Source organism: Wolffia australiana, chromosome 4, assembly GCF_029677425.1.
Source record: "Wolffia australiana isolate 7733 chromosome 4, ASM2967742v1".
Classification (NCBI taxonomy): domain Eukaryota; kingdom Viridiplantae; phylum Streptophyta; class Magnoliopsida; order Alismatales; family Araceae; genus Wolffia; species Wolffia australiana.
Window position 1 is genome coordinate 6,022,347 of NC_135838.1, and position 22,204 is coordinate 6,044,550.

The window sequence follows — 22,204 nt, forward strand, 5'->3', positions numbered from 1 at the left end:
GAGTCGTCAAGTCAAATGCTGTGGATGGAGGTAAAAACTGGATGTGTCTAGAAAAACTGAAAGGCTGGCCTTCCAGTGTTTCTTTATACAACATATTACTGGCAGTAGATGCTGCACCAGGAGCCGGCACGTGGAGTCATCGAATGCAGTAATAAAACCATATTAGAGCTTAATTTCTCTCGTTGGGTGGTGAGCGAACGAAACTGTTTGGCGTTCCAATCAATGGTTTCCACCTGAGAGAAATGGTAAATGACATCAGAAAGCTATCAAGACAAGAGTACACACACGTATTTTGAACGAAGCAAATCACCTCTCTCATGGGTATGCAATTCTGAGGATTTTGATTTTAAATGATTAATAGACATAATGCGTGAACGAGGTCTACGGATTAGGTACCGAATTTCAAGGTTTATGGACAATGTCACACGTCAACCATGCTTCCTTAGTCACCAGTACAATGGGTCCTTGTTTCCGCTCATCTGTTAAATTGTGAGCTTCACGTCTGCAAGAAAATTTTGATTCCCGAGTCAAATATCGTGGATTTGATTTCACGGAATAGCATTTTCAAAGAGTTGTAACCTGTTAGTGTCAAGCATCGTCCCAATGTTGTAATGTAAACATACCAAAGGCCATCTTTTACGATTAAATGACTGTAAGACTATTTGTCAGACATTATGTTTGTAAATTTTTAAAATGTCTCATAGAAGTGTATCGTTTACATCCTAGAATAGGATCTTGTGAAAACTAGTCTTATAACAATCATTCTGCATTTCCATGGGGTCGTCCTTGATGACGGCCCTTGAGTCTATCGTTTCCAGTCTATATTACGCATTCAAACTAATATCACGGAAAACTAATAGTCCCAATAAGGTTGATATTTACAACCATTATTTAAAATTGAAATAATCAGATTATGGTTAAATAAACACCTCTTGCAATGTAACTTCATATTTCCTCCTAATGTGGTCGTCAGTATCCTTCTTTTTGGTTGTTTCTCCTAAATGAAATAATATGTCTAATGTGGATTTGAAGTAGTTCCAATAAGGACTATTAAAAACAACTGTTAGGATGCAGTCTGCAATCATACCGACACAAAGACGGTGCCTGACACAGCGAGGTCTTTGGCCATAATGCAGCCAGGTGGCAGTGCAATTTGTCTACACCACAATATTATTATGTCAGAGACTGCTTTGGACATCATTTGAATTTCATTAATCTTCATTTAACTAAGTTGGGGCACGTCCGCCCTATAAAGACATGTACATAACACTGTGATGAATAGTGTAGAATTAATTCTCATGTTGTTATTTTAACTTCTATCTTCTTCCCTGCTCATATATACAGCTTTCGTTTCAAACATGGTATCAGAGTAGATTCTATCAGAATCTGAAGGAGCGTGATCCCACAAGGGCATTGTTCAACACACACGGGGACGAAGAACAATATCGCCGGAGAAAGCTACAGTGCAATACATTCCACCGGTGGGGACCAAGCTCACTCGCCTGAATCACCCACTATGGATGCTCTGTGTGAAAACGACAATAGTAGTACAAGAGCAAGGTAAACATCTACCTCATGATAGACCCTCATTGGTTCCTATGTTTATAGATCCAGAACCCTCTTGGTGGAACAAGGAGATGGCGGTTATGGCCACCATGATAATATCATCTTTGAGTGATGAAGTGCTCACTATTATCCAGGATAGTATCACTGAGTTTGAAGCATTGGACATCCTCAACAACAAACTCTCCTCCAACTCAGAGTCGATGATCATGGAGCTAACCAAAAAGTCACAAAAAAATTTTAGAGGTATTTGAACCATTGACAACTTTTTTCATGAAATACAAAGTATTGCCACGTCTCTCAGTGCCATTGGATGCTCTGTTCATGAGCGTGCTTTAAAATTTGTCTTACTTCGAGTGCTTAGTACGGAGTATCAGGCATTCTGTACTAGCATGAACACTCACAATAATACACACTCATTTGATACCATTGTGTATATCCTGAGGTCTGAAAAAATATTCTTATGTTCACTAACACTAAAGAGGGATAAGAACAACCAGCTCTGATCAAGTGAAAAAATATGCTTATTTTGTACTTCCAGGCAGAGGACGAGGAGAACAAACACGTAGCCGCGGTCGTCAAGGCCCAAAAATTTTGAACCAACAATCAAGAACAAGACCAAAATGTCAGATTTGCTCAAGGATTGGTCATTGGGCTGACATATGCTACAATTGGTTCAGACCAAGACCTGGACTCAATGCTTCCCAGTCACCAACCCTCAAGTTCAATCACCCTAAAGTTTAAGCATATTTTCTCTCTTCAGGATCTACATTAGCTCCATCGACACCTGCTCAAACACACTATACCCTGACAGCGGGGTGACCCACCACTTCACTGCAGATCCTCAAGCATGAGGCCACTCTCCACTGACAGCGGGGTGACCCACCAAGGAAAATAAACTTTTCACTGGAGGTGGCTCAGGGTTGCCTATTTTTGCCTCTGGTAGTTTAGCGTTCCCCACACAAGTACGCAATGTTTTTCACAAAACATCTTGAGGGTTCCCCAAATCACCAAGAATATTTTATCTGTTGATCAACTTACACTTAATAACAATGTCAGTGTTCAATTTCATCGGCATGCCTGTTTTCTCAAGGATTGACGCACCAAGGTTATAATACTCAATGGTGATGTTTTGGATGGACTCAACAACTAACACCACCATCGCCGTGACCCATTTTTTGTCACATGGGCACCTTCGGATCTTTGGCACCAGCGCCTTGGCCATCTTGACTTGAAATGTTTTAAAAAAAATATTACTCATTTTGGTTTTCTGTAAACTGGCTTGCCAACAAAACATGTTTGTGAATCATGTGCTATGTTGAAGGCCAAAACATTATCATGTGGTAACTCTAATCATGTTTTTGTGAAACCTCTGGAACTCATTCATTCTGATCTATGGGAGCACAAACCTACCATTTCTCATCTTGGTTTTTTGTATGATGTCCCCTTTATTGATACTTCTAGAAGATGTGGCTGTTTCCTCTGAGAAGGAAGAACGATCTACTTGATACCTTTCTTTTGTTTCAATATTTGATTGAAAGAAAACTCAACTGTAAAATCCAATCCTTACAATAGGACTGGGCAGTGAGTATAGGTCTCTTCATCAAGTTTGATGGACGCAAGGCATCCAGCATCGAATATCGTGTCCTGGTGCTCATTGACAGAATTGAGATGTATAATGTAAGCATCACCACATCATTGAAATGGCTCTGTAAATAATCCACCATGCAGCTTTTCCAAAAAAATATTTTGATGAAGCCACAACAACTATCTTGTATCTCATAAATCGTCTTCCCATAGCACAACTACATTTCAAATCTATTTATGATGTATTGAACACCAAACTCCAAGAATATGCCTTCCTTAAAAGTTTTGGATGCTTTTGCTTTCCAAATCTTAGGCCGTATGCCATCTCAAAGTTTATCTCTCAATCCAAACATTGTGTATTTCTAGGCTATTGTGTTTATCATCATGGGTATAGATCCCTAAACCTTTGCACAAATCACATTGGTTTTTGTAGAAATGTTGTGTTGAAAATGTGCATCATTTATTTTCTATTAATTCTTTTCCAGCATCACTGTCCAACAATCAACCAAACTTTACCATTGAGCAATAATGTCCAACATCAACTTTACCCGTCACTCCAAAGGAGTTTCTGATGTTGGACGTTGTGAGTGATGTCGTCCGATGGATAACTCCCTAACAGGATGTAACTACGGGATGCGGTCAACCCTAGGTGCAGGGTATGTGCAGGCCCCAATTCGTGGGGATTCGCTGTGCTCCGAGCTTTGGGGTGGGCGACCAGTGATGGTGACGATGACCTCCTGACCCTCGTCGGAGCAACGACGGCAACTACGGCATCGAATGGATAATTCCGTTGACACTTGAACGTAACAAACGGGCTCGACTCGTATCTAAGAATTCACTCGTGATGTAGTATTTCTCAATATATAAACTCTCACCTAATTCTAACACGTGCGCAGTGGAATGCAGCCGAAAATATATCAAAGGGCGTAATATTACTAGCGAGTAAGGGGAATGATGTACCTCATCAGAGGCGGCGTTGATTGTCGGTGTCTTTGTCGGTGTACGGGCCAGTGCGGTCAGCTTTGTGGAGACATGCCAGTGATGGGCATAGCTTTTCTCACCTGGCGGTGGCGGATGCAGTGCTGGAGCATGGTGGGGAGGTAGACGGGGGACGACAAAGAGAGATGTGTGGCGGCGAAGTGGCTCGAACGATTGGCATGGCGGAGTCCAGCGGCTGGTGCGAACGGCAGCAAGTGGCTGGAAAGCAAAGCATGAGCAAAGTCAGCGGTAGGCAGGTGGTGAAATGGCATGACCGCTCGGGGGGGCCACGTGTGCAGCTGCTCATAGAGGCACACGACTGAAGAGGTGGCCCACGTGTGGCAGAGGTGCATGCACGCGCAATGGCAGCAAAGATTAGACGGGCCGTAGTGCAGGAGCATCGACAGAGACTTGTTGCACACTCGCAGGCTGTGCGTGGCGAGCCGGGTTGCGTTCGCGAGCAGCACACAGCCCATGCGTGAGGCTAACATTCGAGCGGGCATGAAGCGTCGGCAGCGGCGCAAGGGAATGTCCGTGGGGCAGCACATCGTCCGCGTGAGAAGCAAGAGGGCAAGCTGATCAGGAACGTCGGCGGTGGTCCCATGGGAGCGACACGCTACCAATCCCGTGCATTGACTCAGTCGGGCATCACGAGCGGTGCAGGTGATGCTCGTGTGGCAGTGCACGTTCTACGGGCGAAGCCGCGGTTGCACTTTGACTCAGAACTGCTGAGCGTGCGGTGTTGGGGCGTCGCCGATAGGTCAACATGTTTGGTCGATCAATGCCTCAAGTGACGTCGGAGCTGCACAAATGTAATCCCGTTAGCTGAGTGCGGCCAATACAGGTTCCCATTCGAGGAACTGTACCGAGCTTACGATGGATGCCCGTCGGCGGAGGCAATCGCGCGATGAGAAGACTTAGCGTCAGTTAGTTGCACACATGCGGAGGCACCAGAGGAGGATGCTCGGACTGGTCGTGGTGGCACAAAGCGGCCTTCTGTCTCCTTGTTTCTCCTTCCCTTATTTTCTTCTTCTGTGAGACCAAGTTCTTTGAACTACAATTCGACTCGACGGAAAAACTGATCTGATTCTTGGGCTCCATCATACTCCCTTATATAGGGGCACGATGGCCCTTACTCAAAGCAAGGGTGCCCTTAGTAAGGGCACAAGTGCCCTTATTGGGGGGGGGGGGGGTTGGGGGGGTGTGGTTCTTATACATAGGTGCCCTTAGTATGGGCACAAGTATCCTTACTGGGTGGAGGGGTGATGTAACACAACATATGCTGGGATCAGTGGCTCGTATTACACACAGAATGAAAGGGAAATCCACAATATGACACTAATGTAAACGTGCAATTGTTTAAAGAAAACTCTTAAGCAATATAGGTATGACTGATTTAGGGGAAAAATCCAATAAATCCTCAAAAGAAATGATTGGTCAAGATAGACTCTCAATGACCCTCTAAATCACTAGATACCTAGATCGCAAGGAGCATGTTACGCCCCGAAAATGCTCACACATTTAAGTCTGGGAACTAGTCTTCTACCTCAAACAATACCCGACCTCTCGACAGATGGTGGCTGTCCTATCCGACAAGCTTATGTGTAATGGCGGCAGAGGAAATGATAGAGGATGACGGCACTATATGACATGACAATACTGAATTAAAAGAGGAAGAACGAGGTAGGACCTGGCAGAAGTCAATCGTTGGTCCACCGGTAGGGGACGACGTATTGGCAGAGCATGTCGCACGCTAGTTGGATGGGAGCACGTGATAGGAGGTGGATTGCAGCAAGGGCTTGAGGATGGCAGTCACGGCGTGCTTTAGGGTGACCGGTGCGGGCAAGAAGGGCGCATTCTATGGGCCGTGGTGTGCGGCGGGCATGACGCACAGGGGGCATGGCGCGCGGTTGGGTGCTGCACACTACGGGGCGCGTAGCGCGGCAGAGTGCGACCCGCGATGAATGTTGTGCGTGGTAGAGCTTGGCATGCAGCAGGGCGAGGCGCACGGTGAATACGGCGTGCAGCGAGAAGCAGCACGCGGCTGGGGCTAGGTGCATAGGGGACCTCGGCACATAGTGAGTGCTGTGCGCAGCGGGCCACGGTTCAGCAGGGCGTGGAAACAAGGAGGACATAACGCACGGTGGCAGGCAAGAAGTGCCCTGCACCAACGGCAATGGCGGTGTCGTTCTATCGACGATGATGCTGGCAAAGATGGCAGATATTCTTACACCAACGTTGTCAATTGAACCTTCAAGAAAATTGTCGGGTCCGTCAATTCTTGAACTTCTTGAATGAGCAAAGATCAAGAAAGCCCACGTTCTTGAAGGAAGGTCTCAGGGAACTGGCGAGAAGGGGAACCCAATCGATGGCGCGACATCACACGGAGTGATCTCGACGTGTTGAGGCGATGACAACGAGGAATATCCCACGTTCTCAACTCTCTCTACAGATCTAACTCCTATCTAATCTCTCTCTACAATGGAAGAACACAAAGAAATTTTCAATTTTCAAAATCCTACCTACACTTGGGCATGCTATCCCCTTATATAGGGAGGATAGGTGCCAAGTGAACGACTCTTGGGGAAGAAACCATCGTGAGACTAAGTCCTTTCCCTAGACAACCGTTACAACGAGAAAATGCAAATTATGGACAAGGCCCAAACACACTGACCCAGTCCAGAAGTTTAGCGAAACAAAATACAACAAAATAACATGTAAAATAAAGAAACCATCTATGCTGGATACTTGAAGGCGGGGTCACGAGCGTCGACGCAAGCAGCACATTGCGGTTGGATTCGTCCCCAGTTGGTGATGTCGCGATGGTCCCCCTTCAGGGGGGGGGGGGGGTTGTGGTTCTTATACATAGGATCCCCCCCTTAAAAACAAAACAGTAATATATTTTTGACATGCATTTGACAACATGAACACGACACACAAAAACACGACGGACACAAAACAACACAACAAACACAGACACAACACATGAATACGTTAAAACACTGAACATAAGACGCACGTGCTGACAAAAATCAAAAACAGTTGAATACGTGGACGTGCTTTACCTGGGGTATTCTAACCCAGGTGTTTCACCTTCGCCTTGACAAGCCAGTTGGGCTGGACATGAATTGGCAGGCTGACAACGATGGTGATGGTGTCTCCGATGACATCCCCGATGGAGTAAGTTGGCGTGCTCCATCAGTTTCCTTCTCATAATGTTTCATCTTTCAAACTCTTAGAAGCAGGCTCACCCTCCACGCCTTCTCATATTCCTAGAACAACCTCACCTAAAACACATATTACAACAGATGTCTCACCACAAATATTTCCACCTTCTTCAACTCCCCATAAATATTTTCTTTTAAGTCCCTGGGTTATATCACCTTCCCATAAATGCTCTCAGTTTGCACTAAAAAATATTGGTCATGCTCAAAGCTTTCTTGGAATTCAACTTCAACCAAACAAGGTAGGCATTGCTCCACTTCAAGCACATTATGCAATTGAAATTCTTCGTATGGAAAATATGGCAGATTGAAAACCAGTCAGCACTCCATGATAGAGTCTGTTGATACCCCACATTCAAAGGAAAACTAAGTCACACCTCGAATGTGACAGTACTACATTTTGCAAAATTGTTGGAAGTCTCAAATATCTAAGCATCGCACATCCTAACATTGCATTATCTGTGAATAAGGCATGCCAATAAATGCATCACCCTCAAGCCTATCACTAGAGGCATTCAAAACATCTTCTTTGTTATATTATGGGTATGTTTTGTTATTTGTTACAATTTTACAATAATTCATCAAATAAGCGTCATATATTCAGTGACAGACTGGTTGGGTGATCCTCTTGATCGAAAATCCACAAGTGACTTTCTCTATTCTCAGGCAATACTCTCATAGTTGGGCCTCCAAAAAGAAAACGATCATAGCGCAATCCAGCAATGAACCTGGGTACAATGCCATGGCCAACACTACCGCTGAAAATGTTTGCTTCATGAGCTTCATACCAGTACTAACTTAACTTCTACCTTATGGTTTTTTTCATGCTTTTCATGCTCGCAAAAAACACATTGAGATTGACTAAGACTTTGTGCGAGAATATGTTTCGCAAGGTTCCTTGTAGGTCTCCTCCCTTTCCACTTGTGATCAACTTGCTGAAGTTCTTACCAAATCTCTAGTACACAGTAATTTCCAATGGCTTTGATCCAAGATCAAACTTGAACCTCGCTTGAGCTTGCAGGGGCATGTTAACAAAGTCTGCAATCATGTCCGAACAAAGATAACACCTGACATAGTGACGTCTTTGGTCATAATGCAGCCATGTGGCAGTGCAGTTTGTCTCCACACAATATGATTCTGTTAGAGACTGCTTTGGACATCATTTGAATTTCATTAATACATTTAACTAAGTTGGGGCATGTCTGCCCCTATAAATACATGTACATAACACTGAAAAATAGTGAATAATTAATCCTCATCTTGTTGTTTCAACTTATTTGTTGTTCTCTGCTTGTCTATACAACTTTTGTTTCGAAAGGGATCCCAACCTCCAGTTCTTCATTCTGTTAGATGGTGGCAAGGTCGAAAGATGAAGAGACATGAATTTTACTTGAACAAAAGGCTCACTCACTTTAAATTTTGAAGTTTACTTTTAAAAGGAGAGAGTGTGATGTACTTTTAATCGACGTGCAGGTTGAACTGACTTCTGCACATATTATAGGTATTTTCACACATCAATTTCATTTCTGTTATCCGTTTGAAGGGGGTACTATAGATAATTCATAACATAAAAGAGCCATGTAGTTTATGGGATCCTAACATTTTCTTCGTAACATGAGTTAGACCCTAACATTTTCTTCAAATTGAAATAAGATATGAAAAAAACATAATCACGTTAGGTTATTTTATTGTTAGCTTAAAATTCTTGAGAGGACATTTACGATTTTACTTTTTTGAATTATTTCAAAGATCTGTTTCTTGTTTGGAGCAAACAACTTACCATAAAATGCATTCATAATTTGGGTATGGTAATCCTAATCTCAGAGTAGTTCATACTACTTATTGAAACCGTTTACATCATTTCTTCCTTATATATCAGTAAAACTCATCGCCATGGAAACTCATCAGATAATCGTTAATAATAAGCCATTAGTTTAACTTTCTTTGGTTATAAGTCATACAGACTCTTTCAGAGTATGTTAATGTACTAAACACAACCCCTATATCAGTGACTGCATTCATGATTATGCATGATGTATCATAATTGATAATCAACTATATCACTAAACAGTTTCCAATATCACTCCGAAACCAATGCTCCCATTTGATGACGTGACGTAAGATTTCCAGGGTAATAATAGTCTCTTGTCTAAATATTGGTAGATGTTTTCTGAAGACACCTTATGACAAATTTGAATTTTAGGCTAACATTCTTATAATGAGAATAAACATTTGTTTCCTAACAAAAAGGCATTTCTTAAGTACATCTTTTAATAAGCAGGCGCTATAGAGACATTATGGGCAAATATAAGTAATGTGTGCACCATCATAAAAAGTGTTTAAATAAATTCAGGGAAAAGGGAAGTAGTCATAATTACTCTCACATACTCTCAACAATAGCTATGTCTAACGAATAAATACTTATATAGCTAACTTTATACATGCATTCAGTGTACAAGGTAAATGCTCGATCCAATTTTAAACAGTATTTTTATCTTTCATACATTTTAGGCGACAACGGCAGAGGCAGCGCCAACGACGGAAGCTCAGCTTCGAGCAAAGTTACACGCCCTGCCACATGAAGGTTGTGCGCCCCACCACTGGCAGAGTTGCACACTCAGCCATGGGCAGCGCTGGGTGCTCAGCGTAGGGCAGAGCTACCTGCTCAGCCCTTGCCAGAGCCGTGCACTCAGCCTCACGGGTAGAGCCACCGTGAAGGAAGGCAGCACCAGCTGAGGATGAAGTAGCTGAGGGTCATGGTCGAGGGGGCAGTAGCTGAAGAGGCAGTGGCGATGGCTGAGGCCGCGGCGGCAGCTGAGGAGGGCACGTCAACCACGGCGGCCATTACGACAATGGTAGGCACAATGTCTGCGGTGGCCACACCTGTTGTGACAGAGGCGGCCACCATGGCCAGGCCACGGTGGTGGAAGTGACAGCCCAAAGGTGGTAACCATGGCCAGGGGATAACGGTAGTGGCGATTGCCCGACAGTAGAGGCGGTGGCAGCTGCTCCTCTTTCTTCCCCTCCTATACCTAGTTTCTCTCTTCTTACTTTTCTCTCTCCTCTTTCTTCCCCCCTTTTTGTGCGGGTGTGACGTGGCCTAATCCTGGTTGATCGCCCTCCACTTAAGGGTGATCTGACGGTCAGGTGTGGCCACAATCACCCTTAACAGAGCCACACAGAAAACACAAAAGCCTCTTTTTTATTTTGAAAAAAGACCAAAGTTCTCCAGGTTTTCTAGGCAAAATCCGAGAGGATGGAGATCCTAGTGAGTTTAGGTGGCGCCTCTAGTGAGATCCACTGCCAGAGTGCCACAACCAAATGTTGATGGTGAATCTCACCATTCATGTTTTATTTTCAGGGCAAAATAAGAGAGGATGGAGATCTTGGTGAGTTTAGGTGGCGCCGATAGTGAGATCCACTGCCAGAGTGCCAGAACCAAATATTGATTGTGAATCTCACCATTCATGTTTTATTTTCAGGGAAAAATAAGAGAGGATGGAGATCCTGGTGAGTTTAGGTGGCGCCGATAGTGAGATCCACTGCCAGAGTGCCACGAGCAAATATTGATGGTGAGATTCACCATCAGAGAACAAAGGATGAGCATTGGCTGCCATGTGTTCAACTAAATGCTTAGGCTTGGATCGAGGCCTTTGCGTTGAGGACAAACTAGATCTGGCGTGCTTCGATCAATTGAATCGTGCGTTCAAGGTCAGTTCTAACATATTTTGTAGAAATTGTTGATGACTTAGGTTTAATTTTAGTTTTAATTTATAATTTTAGTTTAAAAATAACAAAAAACCTTCAAATTCTAATTCTGATTCTCTACATTCATGATTTCTCATCTGATACGAATCCATTTCGAACAATTTTGGATCCGTTGGATAGATACCGCATCTCTGTTTGTGTTTTCACCAATGATTTTTCATTCTTATCTAAAATATTTGTTCAATTCACTAAAAACACCTACGCATGGATTTTATACAAAAACACCTAGTTCTGTGTTGATTCAACCTCGACTCATCATTGTATTACATCTTATTTATTAATTTGACTGATTCTTTTTTTATTTTCTTTGGTACGGAAATTCATGTTTAACAACCTCAAGTTTTCATTCCTTCAAGCTACATCATACCAGGTTTGGACTTGATCAAAGTCTCGGATATGCCACCAACGACTCTTTGGATGCCTAGTCTATGTCAAGATTCTTGGTGAACGACAGGAAAAAACTTGATGATAGAAGTAAACCAAACGTATTTGTAGGTTATGAGTTGGGATCATAAGCATACAAATGCTATGATCTGGAAGTTGGAAAGATACATGTTAGCAGAGATGTGTTTTTGGAAAAAGGAAGTTTCTGAGATCGGGAAGTCTGAGGACAATGAACAAAAGAGGTGACCTCAAGACAGTAAACTCAGTTTAATTTAACAGTTATTTTGATGATCAGGTGAAAGAGGACACTCCAATATTGGACTCTGCTAAATGAGCAGGATATACTGAGATTGAAGCCACGCCTGAGAGGTATAGAGACCTTGTAAAGTATACACAAATTCAGAGAGAATCAATTTCCTGCCTAAGATGATGCAACTTCTCTCCACAGAAGTGCCTTTAACATTCCAAGAAGCGCATGAGAAGGAAGTATGGAGAAAGGATATGGAGGACGAGATTGAATCCGTTGAAAGAAACCAGACATGGAGTCTGGTGCCTTTGAAAAAATACTGCAAACCTATATATTTGAAGTGGGTCTTCAGTATACAAAGAACTCGATCTGAGACACAAAACCAGGTTAGTTGAAAAAGGGTATTTACAACATTCTGGAATTGATTTTGAAGAAGTATGTGCTCTTTTAAGAAGAATGGATACCATTATAGTTCTTACAAGTATACCTGCTCATGGAGGTTTGGAGATGCATCATTTGGATGTGAAATCAGAATTTTTGAATGGAGATCTCATGGAGGAAGTCTATGTAAAGAACCAAAAGGCTTTATCCAGAAAGGAAAAGAGGATCAAGTCCTGAAATTGAAAAAAACTTTATATGGATTTAGAGAAGCACTACGTATATGGTACACAAAGTTGGATAAAATTCTGATTTCAAAAGATTTTATCAAAAGTATTCAAGAACATGTAGTCTACATGATATTTTTCCGATCTACAACTGGCGGTAGGAGTATATGTTGATGACATGATTGTGACTGGACAATAAAACCATCACATTGAAGCTTTCAAGAAGGAGATGAGAGACACTTTTGACATGAGTGATCTCGGATTGCTAAGTTCCTATCTTGGAATTGAGGTTATCGAAGAGACTAGAAAAATCAGTTTGCGCCAGAAAGCATATGCATTGAAGATATTGGACACCAACAGAATTCTGGATTGCAATCCAACACTCACTTCAATCGAAGCTAAACGGAAGTGCAAAAAAGATAAATCCACACCAGTCAGCTCAATTGAGTACAAAAGCGCCATTGGAAGCCTCAGAAAATTCACACACACTCAACCTAAGCTGACTTATTCTATGGGGTTTCTTAGCAGATTTATGGAGTCTCCAAGCTCCAACCACTTAGCAGCAGTCAAGAGGATCCTGAGATAGATCAAAGGAACTTTGGATCTTGGACTGTGATATAAGAAAGGAGAAGCACAGCTGATGCTAAAACGTTTCAGTGACACTAATCACGTAGGTGACCACTATGACCAGAAAAGAACTACAGGTATGGCATTCTTTTTTGGTCAAAGTTTTATCAGCTGGGGATCACAGAAGCAGATAATGGTGGCTCTATCTTCATGTGAAGCAGAGTATCTTCATGTGAAGCAGAGTATACCTGCAAGTGCTTGCCAAGGTTTGCACGACACATTGGTGAGTTAACAAATTAACCCCAAATTAAAGTAAAGATAATGGTGGACAACAAGTCTGCAATCGCTTTGAGCAAGAATATTATGCTTCATAGTCATTCCAAACACATAGATACCAAATTTCACTTCATCATATCATGTTTAGAAGAGAAACGGAAAAAATTGGCTCATGTTTCTACAAAGGATCAGCTGGCAGATTTCTTTACCAAAGCGTCTAGGAAACCATTAGTTCATTGAGCCGAGAACAAGGCTGGCAGTTCAAAATGTGACTACGCTTCAAGATTACGGGGGATAATCATGGAAGTAATGTAGAAGAAAGAATGTTACAAGTACAGTTTTTTCTCATTTTTTATTTCATGATCGGTTCTTCTATGTCTCCCTCTTTTCTGAACGGACGGCTCAAATGATCACACATATGTGATTTATACTGGGCGGTGGTTCAGTGGCATGCCACAATGGCAGCCACATGTGTTGTATAATTTTTTTCCCCGCTAATGATAAACCAAGATGATAAGTGTTTTCCTTTTTGCATTGAGTATGACTTTCTATTTCTGAGTGAGGGAGAAGAATTCTTGTGTTGTTCCTTCTTTTGTTCTTTCCATCAGCCGCCGCCAGCCAACATGTCGAGGCCAACGAGGTGAGGAAAAGAATGAAGTTGAGGGGGGGGCTCCTAAGCTTTCCTCTTAGAGCCCTCAACTTGGAATCTTCTGGGGGTGCTTGAAACAGTAGAGTGTCTCTCTCTTTCTCTCTCCCTCTAAGCCTTCTTAGTCCTTATATCTCTCCCAAACCTCTAAAAATAAGAACGATGAATAAGTTAATGATGGGCAAGTATGCTGCAACTGTGCTGCTTTCCGCCTGCCCTAACCTTATCTAATGGCGTGTGTAGGCAGTGAATTTGGGGTGCAAATTTTTAGCCACCCACTGCCCCTATTTGGCATTTTAAATTTTTTAATTTGAAGAAATTTTTTCTTAACCACATTCATTAGAATTTGACCTTAAATTTAAAAAAACTGTAGCCTGAGATGCAAATTTGAAAGGAAATTGAATGATTCTTTAAAAAAGATACATTTGGTACTATTTCAGTTATCCATGTTTTTGTCATCTCTAAACTGCATTTTTTTATAAATGCACACATGATATCTCAAATCTGAACTCCCCCCAAAAATAAACTGAAAAAGACCTCTGATGGAGTTTTCTGTCCAAGTTTCCCTTCAGTTAATGATGAGTGTGAAATGCGTGGGGTAGATTTTAAGTAAAAAGTGATAATGTAAAAATCTAATCTATTGTCAATTCATTGATTGTTGATAACTTTAAAATAAGCATGATAAGTGATAGTTAATCATGAATATTTAAGGTCAAGCTGACATGAATTTTGAATGTATATCCAGAACTAGTCAAATCTAATGATAATCAGCATTAACGTTCAAATTACTGTTTTGAAGCTTCACGAACGATTATTCTATTAAAGATAAACTTAGCACCCACAAGGGGTTATCAGTAAAAAGGGAACATACAAAATAATTACATTTTTTGAGTCTTAAAAGGAACATTGGAGTTAATTTGTTTTGTTGTCTTTGCATTTCCAGAAAAATAGAGCCTAAGTCCACATGGCAGCTTGGTATTTCCTGCAGGAGGGAATGCCCATGTAGCATTTGAACAAAGCACAGGCCAAGCACATAGCAGGAGGTGGCCAATAGGAGCCTGGATGCGGTAGCTCAAGGCTTATTGATCAACTTCAAATATATTCCTGCACGCAAAATGGAATCAATCCATATGGGATGGGAATGCATACAACGGACTAGCACGACGTGGCAACATCTAAACCAGGTGCCTCCAAAGAGAGGAGATCGAACGGTCGAGAAACAAAGAAGAAAAAAAGAAGGGGAAAAGGCAAAGGAGTTTTGGGGGGAGAAAAGAAAAAAGGACATTGAAAACAACGAGAGAAGAAGGGCGAAGGGAGCTGAAGGAGATGGGCAGCTATTATCTCATTCTCATTGTGAATTTCTTCCAGACTCTTTCAATCGATTGTCATTTTGTTGAAACTCTCCCCAATCCAGGAAAAATGTATGGAGTAATGAGAAGCGGTTATTTTTCTTGGAAGCATCATGGAGAAAAGGTATTGTAGACATCCTTACCAAAAGCTGTTCATCCATTTCACATTCATAGTTAGTACATTGATATTACTTGTTCAATCCCTTTCCACGGAATTTAATATTGGTTTAACTGTTCTTCTAAACTAAATATTCAGAGTTAGTGGATAAATTCGAGTAACTATGGACATGGCAGAAGCATTTCTATCTTTTGGACTTGTTTGTTATGCAATTTCTTATTTTCATTGTTGATCAGAGTCATTAATCAATCAAACTGTAAATCATTTCTAGTGGTTCGACATCCTACTCACAACTATATGTAAAAAAGTTATTTATCTTAAGGTTATTAGGGAATTATTGCATGAGTTGGAAATTAAGCAATGACTAGGTGAAGCGACCTAAATTTCAGCTCATCAATCGTCATAGTGTAACTATATTGCACTAGTTAATTGTTGGAGAAAAGAGTCATTCCAAGGGTATACTAGTCGCTAACACCTGTATGAACAATGGTATGATTCTCTTTATAAAACTTGATAAGAGTATTTTGCCTGTTCTTCTCCACTATTGAAACAATTCCATCCCCTTGAAAGAAAGAGAGCTCTTGAAGACATCTAGCCCATTTGTGGGATCATATGCCAATTTGTTGTCTAGGATACCTAAGGTATCCATCATGGTTTTAAACCTCCAAAAGAGTTTCTACCAGTATCACTGTCATCAAGAGCAGACCCAAACGCATTAAACAGTCTGCACATGTAAGATATGACCTCAATCTTCTACTATATGTTAATCAAACACAATGTTATTCATTGTTGAATGAGTGGGCCAGTGGCAAAAGCCTGATTGCGAGTGAGGGTAGTGGCATACCTACTCATATTTGTCTCTATTACAATGCAAGAGTTAAAGTTGGAGGAGCCAACTGTCATTCTTGGAATATTCCTGAAAACTCCTTTCATAACTTCCACTCCTTTTTAATGAAATTTAGTTTTTCTTAGGACATCTCTCTTATTGTTGACTGTGATTTTGTTGAGAACATCTCTCTTATTGATTTTCACAACATGGATTATCTAACTGGAATTCCACCTTTGTTGGGCAATATAGGAGTACCTTCTTCTCGTTAGTTCTTTTGATCTCCCTCCACAATATGCATACTTCTCTTTCAGTTACAGCAATCCATGTATAGATTTAGTTATCGCCCCGAGGAAGACGACCTGTGGTCATCCACCGTGATCACATTTGTGATCAATCCCATCAACATTAGTGTCATCTAAAATGATACCCTCTAATAGCACTCTATGGTCCATATACCACTCCATTCGACTTGAATTAACTAGATGATGAATTGTGCAAACAGAACGTGTCTTCTTGAATCAAAATGTGAATTCACGACTTATAATGCATCTTCCAGAACATATATCATTTTAGAAAACTATTTTTTAGGGTCACCGCAGATAACCACATTAAAAGGGGGACATAATTGAAGTTAGTGATTCAGAATAAATTATCAATGCATTTTAGCCATACAAAAAAACATATACTTTTTCACTTTAATACACATTTATTTAATATTTATACGACAACCTCACTCATGTACTTTGTAGTGTGGTGGATTTTGAGTCAATGTATGTTGAGAACTCCATCTCATACTTTCCAGTACATGTCTACCCAAGGGGTGGTCACACCCAAGAATCGCTCAACATTGTCAAAAAAATTTTATGATCCTATCCCTCTCCTTAGATAGCTTCTTTCATTATTTTTTCAATTCCCCGATAATGGGATAAATAATCCCCTTCTAAATGGAAATTTCACGAAGAACTTCTTGTTGATCATGTTTTGTAGAGAATCTGAAAGACATGAATCATACATGCTGATTTTATTGTATGAGGTTAGTCAGAATTTCTCATTCATGATGACTTTTCAAATATGTTTACCACTAGTTGTTGGCATGTCCCTTTGCCCTCAAGTTTATCTTTCACTTTGTACCAAACTATTGAAGATGTCTCTAAAATATAGTTCTCAAAAATTATTTTTTCTAATTGAGAATCTCCTCATGACTTCAGTTCTAGCATTTATAAAATTTCTATGTTAATTTTATGCCCTACGAAATGTGAATATTTTGGTGCCTTTAAGATATTTAATCACATTTTTTTCATTTGCCAATGTCTGTTATTTTAAGTGTCTAAGTAATAAGTTAAGATTTTGGGGCCGAAATAACTTCTCTAGCTATATTATATTTTTCTTTGTTAATTAACCTAGAGGAAATGGGAGACAACATTTTTAGACAACTTAGCCTAATCTTTAATGTTTTTTGAGGATATCCATTCAAAGGTGATGATGTTCCTTCACTAAGGTCTTCCACAGAGTGACGATGCTTGACCCCAAAACTTTAATCTAACTAACAATAAAGATCTAACAAGGACCATATATTTCTAAACAGTATGGATTTATAATTAATTACACTCACTATATAATCATTCTCATTCAGTAGTATTCAAGATATGATGCAATTTCATGTATTTTAAGATAAATATTATTTCAGACAAAAATTTGTTAATTTAATGATCAGAAAATAGTAAAGGTAATTATGGCTTCCCTATAGAAATACATCCCTATTTGTGGTCGCTCTTTTCTCTAGTCTTTTATAAGTCCAATTTTTGGGTTTCAATCTCATTGTTTTAATTCACCTTTAACCAACAAGAATAATGAAAATTTCCACTTAAATACTCTATAAATAATATAAGCCAAGGAAGGGGTCAATCCACAGAGAGGCAGAAATTCAACTTCAAAAATGTTATCCAGCATGGAATAAAGGATACGAGTCTAAAAGTGAGAAATGTAATTTCTCACATTTTATGTATTTTTCATTAATTTATATAATTTCCTATGCTTTAAACTCAAGCACAAATACAGAGAAAAACACCAAAAAAATTTGCAATAATTTTCCAAATTTAAATTAGCACAATAAATCAAAAATAAATGTTTTTAGAATTTTATGGAATTTAATTTATACCAAAAACCACTAGAAATGTTAAAATTAGAGTTAGATATGTTAAAATGACTATAATTCAATTATCTTAATATTAGGGATTTTTCCTATTTTTCTTAGAATTTTAAATGCAGAAAGTAATTTCCTATTTTTTCTGCTTTTTCCAAATTTGTTTCTGATTTTTTTATAACTTCCAAATGCTAAAAACTGGAGAATTTGCCTGCAGCAGCGATTGCTGGTGGCAGGGCAACGGCGGCGCAACGGCGGCGGCGGCAACAGTTGTGCCGAAGTGGCTGCGGCAGACCGGATGGGTGGGCAGGCCTGGTTTGGCCTATGTTGAGCTGCTGTTAGTTGTTCATTCCACTAAGTATTAGCCTAATTTGGCTATGTTAGGACTTACCCCAATTGGTTAGCCCTATTGGGCCTGACCAATAGGGTCAAGACTTGGCCGATTTGGCTAGATCCTGCACAGGGCTCTCCTGTGCCCTGTAGTCACCCGCAGTGCCCGCACAAAGACTGGCAGGCAGAGGGGTAGCCCGGCTGCACAAGTGCCGCATGCACTGCACAGCACCGCATGGCAGCGCACGACAGCACACGGCGGCGGTGGCAAGGAGGGAAAAATGAGTTTTTTAAAAGATGAAATTCATATTTTTAATAGGATTTCTTCTGAGATTTGAAATAAAACTAGTAGATGCTCTAAGGAGGTATAGGAATGTATTTTAGAGAGAGAAAAAAATGAGTTTAGAGAGAGAAAATGATTGAAATGAAGAAATACAGAGAGAGAAAAAGAAGAGAGAGTGTAGAAGGAGTTTGAGATGAAATTTGAAGGTGTAAATAAAGGATGTTTTCATGATATTTTTAGGGGAATAAATAGTGATATGAATTAATATCTAGAGAGATATAGGGAGTGATTCTAGAGAGAGAAAGTAAGAGTTTTAGAGAGAAAACAGGTCGAAAGAAGGAGATAGAGAGACAAAATGAAGAACAAGGTAGAGGGAGTTTGAGATGGAATTGGAGTGGAAATGAAATACCTTGTTATGAAACATTTAGGGGATGAACTTAAGATATGGATGAAGGTCTAGAGAGATAAAGGTCTGATTCTAGAGAGAGAAAATGGGAAAAATGAGTGTTTAGAGTGAGAAAGTGGTAGATTTTAAGGGTAAATGGATAGATAATGATAGGAAAATGGTAATTTAACTTCCTAAAACTTCAATGCAAGCTTAATGAGCCCTCAATGCTTCCTCTGAAGTCAGTTTCCTTACAGTTTTTCAAGGATCAGGCTGATAACATGAAAACAAGCATGATAAAAGGCGTTTGTTAATGGATATTAGAGGGTAATTAGGCTACTTTTGCATAAAGTATCAGGAGTTTTCATTATATTACCAAACTAGACAGGTATAAGAAATGACTATGATTGGCATTAAAATGACTGTATTATGAAGTTCTATGAATATAGTCTTGTCATAAATCTGAAAATTCTGTCATCATAAAGGTCATCGATTTGACCAACCTTAAAAATTAATTAGTTCTGGATAAAGTTGAAATTTTGAATGTGCTAGATTCATTAATTAGTTTTCATTTCATTTTTTTGTTTTATGTAAAAAGGGGTTCTATGTCCACAGGACCAGCGTGGCATTTTTCAATCAGGTAAATGAGAAATTGAGCAACAACCAAGCTAGAAACTTGAATTTCAACTTATCACAGGCATTTTTCAATGCAAACAAGAGTTGAGATTGACTGAAAACTTCAATAAACTTACATCAAAAAGGTTGAGCAACTTAGATTCTTAAATATGCCTTGTCCTAATGGCCAGCCACTTGCTAGAGCACGTCTACGATGAGGAAAAATGAGAAAGAAAAAGGAGTATTTATACATAGAAATAATTACTAAAATATCCCTTTTGGCATTTTCTATTATCTTTTCTTCCCATTTTGCCTCTTTTTCTCCATATGTTGATAGCTTCCCCTTATGATCTTCAGCTTATTTCTTTGTAAGGATTTTGAGTGCCCAATGGGAGGTCAGGTAGTGGCCCATATTCCTCACATTTCTCTTTTGAAGGTCCACAACTCCACTTGATCCTTTCAAGCCACTGTGTAGAATCACTAAGCTCATAAAAATTCTCCAATTCCCTGAGAATTTTATCTTCTCAGTCCTCTAAATAAAATACTGATCAGTAATCTAACTTCTTGACAACGGACAAGTCAAGGAAATTTGTGGAAAATAACCATAATGTGCGAAAATTGGAATTTCTATCTAACGCATAAATATTTGGTCAATTTAAATAATAAAATGATAAATTCTAAATCAATAATACCAAAACATCTAAATTTTATGTAAATATACATGCATTTATCATGTTATCAGTCTTGTTCTTCAGCATGTTTCTCTTTGGATAAAACTTACTGATTTGCATTTGACCTTTGTGCTTAAAGCTAAAATATATTATTCATTCATGCACCAAATCCCATTATTTAAACTTTTATGCACTTGTAACACGATTAGAAACAATTATAAGCAAGTAAAAATTATTCAAAATCAACTTGAATCAATCTCTAGATGTCAATCATTCCACATCCTTAGTCAATTACCTGATTCTTTTATGTCCGAGTTCCAGCCCTAGTAACTCTTTCAAATCTCAACCAAAATATGAGATTGTGATTTCTATGTATTTTTATGAATGTCAATAACTAGTTGTAAGTTGAAAAAAAATCCCAAAATCAACAAAGAATGTATATTAAAAAAGTTAAACTTATCACAAGCCAGTGAAATACCACTCTTGCTTTTCGCCTGAGATTTTCAGAGAGCAAGGAGAAAGAAGGATTTTTAAATTAAGGCTCAAAACTGTATATATGGACATAAAAATCCAAAACGGTAATTTATCAAATACATTTATTATGATTACAGAATATGAAAGAGTAATTGTCTTAATTTCACATTTTCAAATTGATTACAAGTTTATGATCATTTTACACAATTACAACCTTTCTAATATAAAGTGAAATTCTAAAATGAATATTTCTATGCGCATATTCTAAGTACCTTATCCTATTTGGTTCAGTTTTTCACCAATGACTTATGCAGCCCCACCAACGCTATACCTAATCTTAGCTCATCTAAGTCATCCATAAAATATCTGATTTTTCACTTTCTAGGGATTTTGATATGCTCCCAACTTCACTCTTTCTTGACATATAACATTTAAAAACCGCATAGCATTGATATGCTCCTCTTTGAATTGAGGATATAGCAATATACACTGATTTCCATCAAAATAACTAAAAAAAGGTCATCAACATAATACACAATCATTGAGAAATAGAATTCAAATACTACATCAGTGATGGAATGAATCCAATGAGAGAGGACACAAGAAGTCTTTCTCGCTCACTCAGAATGAGAAACTCATACTGATAGTATAAAAGAACAATAACACTTATCATCTTGATTTTTGATTGGCCTGGAAAGGAATATACAGCCCATGTGGCTGCCACTGTGGCAGGCCACTAAACCACCAGCCAGTATGAATCAGATATGTGTGATCAACTAAGCCATCTGTTCGAAAAATAGGGAGAAATAGAAGTACCGAATATGAAACAAAAATATATGTTCTTGTAATGGTCGTTCTTCTAGATTACTTCCATCATCCTCCCCAGTAATCTTGAAGATTAGTCATGTTCTCAACTCCCAGACTTGGTCTCAGCTGAATAAACTATTGGTTTCCCAGAGGCTTGCTAAAGAAATCTGCCAGTTGACCCATTTCTCTTGTAAACAGGGTCTCGTGAAGTGAAATTTCGTATCTGTGTGTTTCGGACTACTATGAAATACAGGATTCTTGATCAAAGAGATTGTAGACTTATTATCCACCATGTTCTTTACTTTAATTTGGGGCCGATTTGTCGACTCGCCAATGTGTCGTGCAAGCCAAATTC